This window comes from Acromyrmex echinatior, chromosome 7 (genome assembly GCF_024713525.1).
Source record: "Acromyrmex echinatior isolate Ae372 chromosome 7, ASM2471352v2, whole genome shotgun sequence".
Lineage (NCBI taxonomy): Eukaryota > Metazoa > Arthropoda > Insecta > Hymenoptera > Formicidae > Acromyrmex > Acromyrmex echinatior.
Window position 1 is genome coordinate 13525280 of NC_141858.1, and position 9287 is coordinate 13534566.

Below are 9287 nucleotides of genomic sequence, written 5' to 3' on the forward strand. Positions count from 1 at the left end.
AAGGCCAACGAGTATAAACAATAATTTAATTTTGATTACTATATGAATAAATCATTTTTCAATGAGCAGTTAGACGTATAATTCCATATCTATATAATTTGTGTGTGTGTGTGTGTGTGTATATGTATGTATGTATGTATGTGTGTATATATATGTAACGCCCATTGAAATTACACCACTTTGAATTCCTGTTTTCATATGGAGCATTGAACGGTGTGTTTACCTCCTCATGAGACTAGTTCTTCGAAGCATCTAGCTAGATTTCGTCAAATTTACACCGCGTTAGCATGCACATGTTAAGAAACGGACGGTGTTTGGTGAACGAGCGACCGTATTATGAGGCTTAGACGAGATCGGTTTGATTTTCTACTGTTGAAATACCGCATTTATCCATCTTTCTTTTGAGCAAGAAAATAATTGTTTTCAGAAAGTTTGGTTGAGAACTTGTAGAAATAAAAAATAAATTTCTGGATATAAATTTATTTATTTAAAATGATTATATATTTTCCCTTTGAGTTAGATGATTAGTCTTAATCTAATGATAAAAATTGTATTTTTTTATCATAATTAATCACTAATAGTTGTAATGAATAACTTTTAAAATTACCACACTACGAAATTATCAGTAATTAATTATCACTAAAAGAATATAATTTTTACATTTTTACATCATTAAATTAAGTGAGGTTAATTGATTTAATTCTAATCTACGAGTTAATCAGAAAATGAAAAACTAGATCTAATTAAAAAATGCGATTAAATTTTTTGGAAGAATAAATGATTTCAATGTACCGTATTTTTTAAATGATTTTTATTGAAAATGGTTTTTTTTTTGTACTGAAAAGAACACTTTCACATTTTAAACATTGATAAAAACCGTGAAAAGTTGTGGACAAATAACGAGAATCAAATGAAGGCACGTGTCTAAGTGACTAGAATCAATTGGAAGTTATCACCGGCCTCTATTGATTCAATAGTCTCAATAGATGAATTCCTTAAGTAATGTTATGGCGACAATTAGCATTGCCGATGGCAATTGTAAATAAATGCTGCATTGACATCCTGAAATTTGCATAATAAATTTTTTCTTAGTTCAATAAAAAATACATCTTTTTATTTAATTGTTAAAAAATTTATCGCTTTACTTAAAAGTTTTTCTTATTTTATTTCAACAAGGTTTACATTGATTTTGAATAATCTTTAATCTTTAGCAGCCTTAAGAGGGCATGGTTTACTTTTTAAAATAATAATTTTTTCTGAAATAAGATTTGATAATTTATTATTACATTGTATTATTACATTGTATGCCTAAAATATGATACTATTTCAGCATACATTTATGAAAGTTTTATGCCATAGAAATATCATACATTCAGTTTTAAATAATAAAAAACATAAAATTTGATTATTAAAGAGAAAATATTTGAAATGTGAAAAAATATTTTACAACTTGCGCACGTGAATTTTTATTTACTAATGCTTGTCAATTTCCTGTTTGTAATAAATTTATTGTTAATATTTTAAATTATCACTGAAAGATTTATTTTCAGGGTAAAATGCGGAGAAGGATTGAACAGGGAAACGCACATTCGGGTTCGTTAAACTTCTTTGATGCCCATCGTGAGCAATTGGTAGTTTATTTAATCAGTTCATGTGGGGCGGTCCGCGAAGAAAGTAATTAGTCACTAATTAATAGTAATCAGATGGGGGTGAATAATTGCTGCTTCCCATGGACGATAGCGATCGGGAATTTCTGCGGCAAGATCGGAGCCCTCGTTAAATCACGGACGCTGGAGGGACGTGCGCGTAGAAGCGAGGAACGTGACGTTGCGAGGAATGCGTTTTGTTTAGTGGCAAATTGGGCTGGGAATCGTCGGATTATGCGCTACACGAGTTTCGTTACACGGCTCGTTAACGTAAATAAGTGCGTGCCGTAAAATGGCCGCAACGGCTGAACGTGGGCGCTCGCAATATGAATGAGGAAATGCACCGCGAAGAATGGAAAGGCGTTCGTTTATCGCCGACTTCCCGCATTGCTCCATAAATTAATCGTTTGTAGAAAAATGGATGCGAACCGTACGCATATAATTGAGTATTCTTCAGATCTCCGCAGAACGATGAAATAATATTCAAATCTTTCCTCTTTAATATTCAAGATCCTTCTCTTTTCTTGAATATTAGCACGAATGCGATTTTGGAAACTATGTATTTTGAGATTTTTACTTAACTTCATTTAAATTTTAACTTCATTTAAATTTTAACTTCATTTAAATTTTAAATTATTTCATATTTAAAAAATTTTAAAAATAGATATACAATATTTATTTCTCTTTGTAAGCTCCGTATTTTAAAATTGATGTTTACAAAAGTTGGAAATTAACATATGTTTAATGTCTGTTAATTTATTACATTTATCATATTGATAGAAATTGAAATTTACAAACAATAAGCATTATAAATTGTACATTATAAACTCTTACGTTTCTCGATCGCGTTAAATCAACATTCGATACCGGTGCAGATACATCGTCAAAGAACATAACGGTACATTTGCTATAATGGCAATTCTGAGAACAAGGAAGTTGAATGCTTTTACCTTATTGAGAGTGTTTATTTTTCCTCAGCTTTAATTATGTGCGAGTATTTATATTTATGCTGTACGACAAAATTGAGAATATAAATAATAAAAGTAAAGCGCTGCTTAGACAATCAATATTATTGTACATTTTGTACAATTATTATTGATCTCTTCTTTATACAATAAAAATCATAATCAACATAGTCTCGAGACAATTAATAATATTGTGCAATGTAGTACAATAATGTTTATCATTTAAGAGTTGTTTAATAAAACAATTTTTGCGAGCATTTATTTCATTATCTTTTTGTATGCTTATTGAGAAGTTTTATGTTTAAAAATTTTAATAATGTATTAAAATGTATTTTTAGTTTTACAATATTTTGTCATTTACATGAAAGTTTCAATCACATTTTAATTTATCTAGATAAATATTTACAATTTATATATCCTTCTTTTAATTAATTAATTATGTTAAAAGAAAAATATTAAAAAAAGGGCCCAAAAATTGAACATGAACATTTATTCAAATTTTCAATGTTCCTGTTCAATTTTCAAGGTGTGCTCCCCAAACGTCACAACTTTTTTGTAACTTTATCCAGGAGGTCGTAATCTACAAAAATTACTATTTCCTTTACTTTTTTCAGAAATCGTTCGTTTTTAACATTCTTTTTTCAAATAATATTATCAAAAAATGTTAATTCTATATAAATTCTTATTTTTATCGAGAGAGAGAAAAAACTTTAAAGAGGACAGAAACAAACAAATAAGATAAGAAAAGATAGAATTAGAGATAATATTTATGGCTTTTTTACATCATAACACGCACGCGACATAACAGCCTGATAGAAATTGCTGAAATTCCAGGGAAGTTGTTGCTCTAGAGAGCATTAACATAACAACACATCGTTATACGTAAATCGCGTTTTTACATTTAATAATTTATATCACAAACAGATCATTAACGGAATAATTTATTACTACATTGAAACTATACAAAATTTCAAATTATTCGCCGATTTGCATTGATTCATCCTTTCTTTTACAATTCTATCTTTTACGATTCTTCTCTTAAAAATCAGATCTCATAAAGAAATTCAAGATTTGTATTTTCGATATTTAATTCAAATTTGCAAATTGAACAAATAATTTTTGAAATTTATTGTTAAAGAAAAAAATTCTAGATAAGTGAATGCGATAGTTTCCGAGTAAGATCGCATTTTCTATTCTTTGTAGATGAAGGATTTGAGGTAACTCACGTTGCGTTTACTTCGAAGTACACGCAGCAATGCATTTATTTTGTTTCAAATTTCTCGGTGTGGATAAGTATCTTCTCGCAGCAGAAACAATTGCGTGCGGCTAATGACGCAACAATTGTCGATGAGTAATCGCGTGCAAATATCAGAGATAGCAAGTGTATTCAATGGCAGTATGCAGCGATGCAGTTATCTCGTATTTGCATAGACATTTATTCGAATAATTATCGTGATTACCACGCATTTGGGTTACATTTTTTATATGTTATACATATATTATATTAATTTTCTGATTTTGCTGTCCCGAAATTATCTATTCTCATACATTTTAATTCTATGTTATGTATTTTGCGTAAAAATATTATAATTGCCTAACGAGATTAAATTTAAATTTGTATCTCGAATTATTGACGGAATTACAATATCTGTTTTTTTAAATACGAACTCATAGAGCGAATCTTATAAACCGTGAACAAATAAATGGAATTTATTTTATTTCTGCGCTCTCAACTTTCCAGTCGCGATCTTCTGAAAAATTCACATTTCGTACCTTTTTCATTTCGTAGTGCCTATTAAATTATCCAATTTCCATGGAACTTTTTCAATATTTGATCATCGGACATGGATTGATGAATCACTCGTATTTCGGCTGGTCACTTTTAATACTTTCGGAGCAAAGTGCACAACACATTTTTTACGGAAGAATTACACACATAGTTTCGCAGTTTTGCACACTCACAACGTCGCTTTTACTTCGTGATCTATAATGGAGATTAAAAGGAAACGATGATCAATCGAGTTTCTTAAAATTTTGTCGCATATATTATTAACAACCTAGAAGCGTTATCAGAGAAAGTAAGAAGGAAAATATAATAATATTACGGTAAATTTGAATAATAGGAAGTTTTTGCAATAACGTGGATCCAGATACAGTGAACATTAAAGTCACGTTATCCTTTTTTTTTTTCATTAATTGTTAAGAAGAAGATATCGTGACCTTAGCGTTCACCATATCTAGATAAACGGTATTGCAAAAATTTCATATTATGTAAGTAATTCTTATCTCGAGCACTTCTCTCGAATTTTCAATATTGAATTTCATTAAATTCAAAGTTCTTAGGAATTTTTTTTTATTCGAATTATTTTAGCTTAATGAAAGAAATTATTCTCATTCAAACGTGTTTGGCGTATTTATATGTATATTTATCATTAAATTATGTATCTCACGATTGTAAAACTAAGTATCTCTTTTAAATTGTACATAGAGCTGATAATTCCTGATCAGCTGATTATCATTGGCAGAATACGTGTGTGTACTTAAATAACCATTAAAATATACGGAATTTATCTATATCTTCTATATTTATAATAATCTACATTATTTTGCTTAGCACATATGTTTACTGTGTATGTAATAGAAATTCGATTAGGTCATTGCGCGAAGATATTGGATTTGGAAATAGTTTACATTAAAAATTGTAATTATAAAAAATAAAGAGTAAAAAGTGAATTGTTTTTAAAACATTTACAAATTCTGTATCATTCTGTGTGAAACGATTTTAGAAAGAAAACTATACGAAGAGAATGATTTTGCCAAAAGATCTAAATTTTGCCGTAATACAGATCTAAAAATAATTTTCTTGGACCATTAAATTAATTTTGTTGGAAATTCAAACTGATTGCTTTCTCTAGAATATCAAAATTTCTCGCTTATCATTTTGTAATTTCTAATGTAATTATTTTGACGGCCCAACAAAATTTTCAAATCTATATATTTAGCAAAATTTTTTGCTAAAATCGTTCTTTCCTTTATACGTATGTAACATATATTAATAACAATCCTTTGATAATCAATTAGTCAAAAACAAAGGAAATTATTATTATTTAACTCTTGACTTGTATTACTTGGAATGTTTCGCGTGCAGCAACGTAATAATGTAACTCGAACATCGACGCCAGCGGCACCGATGTGCTTGGCACCTGCTCATCATCGTCTACATGACGCTTCCGGGAGGAGCGACGCGCGGCTATCGCGAAAATGATGCCGAGAGCATGCGACGCGCGCACTAAAGCGTGGGAGATTAAAGAGTGTCGTACCAGCGATCAACGCACACACATGGGAACGTGACACGGACACTGATAGTGTGCACGCGTGGACGGTTTCGCCCTCGTCTCGAGATCGAGCGGTCTGTCGCGCGCGTTAAGCGACGGCATGCGGCGCCTTGCTTCCTATCAGGTGGACAAGTGATTAGAATAAGGTCTTATCAGCATGAGCGTGCGCGGGGTACTGAATCGCAGAGCGGGGTATATCCAGTGCCTGTCCGGGCCCCTCCTCGCAGTACGTACTCAAGAGTGGAGGGACAGGTGCCTCGGTGCTTCTGTCTGTCTGTCTGGGACCGTTGCCTTGGCCACTTACTTACTCGCACCGCGGCTGGAGCGACAGGCGTTCGTCAAAACGTCACGTCGCGTTACGGTCGCAGAGGTCTTAGGAATTACTCAGCGATCGTTTTCGCAAAATTCGATGCCTGTAGAGAATCGTAATAGTTAAGAAGCACATATTTCCTTTGCTATTAATTTGGAAAATTCTATTTTTTTTTTCTACACGTAACGTCGCTTAAAGAACTAAACTGTAAGAACTAAAAGATGGAGAAAATGTACATATCGCTAATTCTTACATTTCTTTAACGTATGTTTTTTTATTAGTACACGGAAAGAACGATTTTGCTGAGATAAAATTTAGATTAAAAATTTAGATTTAGATACAGATCCGAAATTCATTTTGTTGAAATCAAAATAATTATGTAGAAGATTCAAGCAAGATAAATATAATGTTGCAAAATATTTTAGCGTTCTAGTAATTTGAACGTCCTACATAATTAATTTGATAATTTAAAAGATTTTTATTTATTTATTTATTTTTTGATACTTCAATAAAACTGTTCTTTCCATGTCATGACTTCTTACGCGCGAGCGAAGACGTGTTGAACTGGTTGATGCTGAGTTAATGAGGCGTTATCCGTTACAGCAAAATATCCGTTTAAGACTGAAGTAAACTGAGGTAATGCGAAATATAACATCTTAAGATCGCGTATGTAGGCTTGTTAGATGAGATCGACGCGACGGCTTATTATTGTTCCGTCAGAATTCCATCAGAATCAAAGAAGCGTGATGTACACTGGCTGGTTTAACACCCGTTGTGCGGTGCAATTAGCGATTCCACTCGAACCAGTGCCTACCTGTAATTTTTGCGTTAACCAAGTACGGATGTTTATCCCAAAGGGTATCGACACAAAAATTCCAGAGTGTTTCTGTTGTATTTACAAACTATTGTAGACAGTTCGATCAATACAAAATTAGTGGAGCTTTAAAGTGGAAAGAAGAAATAAAAACACGAATAAATTAATTAAATTTTTAAGTATAATAATAATTATTTTCTGAAATATAGAATATTCAAACCTTGTTAATACACGTTCTGAAAGAATGGGATTTTTAATTTGATACACGTGTCACATTTTTTACGCTCATCACTCATTCTCGCTATATAGTGGCCCTTTCTCTCTCTTCGACAAGGGTTGTAGCATAAATCAATATCCATCAGGAAATAATTACATCCCACGGAAAGAATCTCGCCTATTTTGACGCGATAAATGAAGCGCACCTGTTTTTGCACACGCACACGTACGTGTACATACATGCCGAACGCACTCACCTTATTATCCCCGTTTGAGACCCCGTCCTACGAGTCATGCGAGATAAACCTGTTATATCTTTTCCGGATCTGGTTTCACGACGACGAGCGTGAACGCGAGCGGCGTACATTAAACAATCGGAATTTATAATGCATAAGTGAGTAGACACTTGAAATCGGGACACGATTTTTCGCACATACTTACTGTCTTCATTGCATCATAATTGGTATTCATCCTCGTGTCATTCTCTCAACTTTGCTATTATCATCAATCCATTGAAACAGTCTCACAAGGGAATTAGTAATTAGTAATTATATGCTGATGTCTTTTATTTTACTACTTGACTAAATATTTTCTCTGCTACTTTCCATATTTTGAATCATGAAAATATTAAATGTAAAAGGATTTTAAAAATCTTGACAAATATTAATAATTGCAGATAAAGAAAATGGAATTAGTGTTTTAAATGAAGAAGCATTGTCTAAAAAAGCGTTTCTTCTTTCGTTCTTTTTTTTTATTTCCAGTCTGTGAAAAAATTATTAGGTACATCTTATTTAAAATTAAAATGTAAATTTGATTAGCATCAACATATGACACATTTTTTTCTAATACATGAATTTTCCGAAAAGTTTTGGAATCGTAGAGATCTGGAACAATGTCTTTATAATCGAATTAGTTTACGAAATAAATATGTAAACTGTATTTTATTACTCTCGAAACGAAGGGATTAACACTTCCTCGTTCATTCCTTTCTTCTCTTCCTTCTTATTAGTCAATTCACAGTTCAGTTGATTATAGCTTAACGTCGCGGAAAAACGGCAATTCTCATTTCGTTTACCACTTCGTTTATGCACTTCACGATATGCTTCAGTTACCAGCATCGCTATTGATTGTTTAGTGGACCGTTAATAGCTGTCTCACGTTAAGAATAATGGGGAGGGGAGGGGGCAGATATATCGGGTGTCAGTCGACAAATTTCAATACCCGAGGACCTTTTATCTTCAACCTCCTCGAGCGACGAAACGGCATGTTAAAACAGATTCGTGGACTATCGTGTAATATTATCGTAATTTATGATGTGCTATAATTTTAATCTAATTTAATCTGTTGATCGCGCTTCTGGGACGCAGGTTTTATTTCAAGGGAAGTCTTGTGATGTCATTTCTATTCAATGCCAAAAATATTTAACTTTCGAAGACATTATCGTAACATGCGGAGATATTATTCTGTTGATTATTCCTTGAAAATTTTGTCCACCAAATTATAAGAAATATGTTAGCGAATTATTGATGTTTGAAAATACTTGATTATAGATGAAATTATTGTAATGATATATATATATATATATATATATATATATGAATTTATTATTATGCAAGTACATTACACATAGAATGATGACCTTTTAAATATCAATTTTGCGAACTATCTGTTTTCAATTTTTATCTTTGTTTATCATCTCTTGCAATTTACAATGTCATCATTTTATTTCATATTACATACGAATGATAAAAATAATAATATAACTACAATAAAAATTGACATTAGCTTAATATAATTTTTTAAATGTCAATGTGAAAGTAAATGGAATGTTCTGATAATCTTCCAACAACTTAAATGAACTTACTTGATAAATTCTATGAATACATTAGGAAACGCGAGATGGACTCACAAGAGCGGTTTATTATCATCGTGTCATATTAACAGAATGAAATATCTCGAAGCTATATAAACCTCTATTAGGTAGCTCTAGCTCTCGCCTGT

General features: G+C 31.6%; 1 protein-coding gene across 4 annotated transcripts in view; it reads right to left on the minus strand.

The window, feature by feature from the left end:
• Positions 1-8830, minus strand: part of LOC105152326 (uncharacterized) — a 163412-nt gene extending 154582 nt beyond the window's left edge. Inside the window, exons 1-2 of one of the 4 annotated variants that reach the window (XM_087407563.1) lie at positions 5932-8828; positions 4385-4595 (exon numbers count right to left, since the gene is read on the minus strand). The gene's annotated coding sequence lies outside the window, so the exon portion shown is untranslated. Of the gene's footprint in view, positions 1-4384 lie in introns of all 4 variants that reach the window. The other 3 variants (XM_087407562.1, XM_011066540.2, XM_087407565.1) reach the window with 3 other exon arrangements.
• Between the last annotated feature and the right edge of the window lie 457 nt (positions 8831-9287).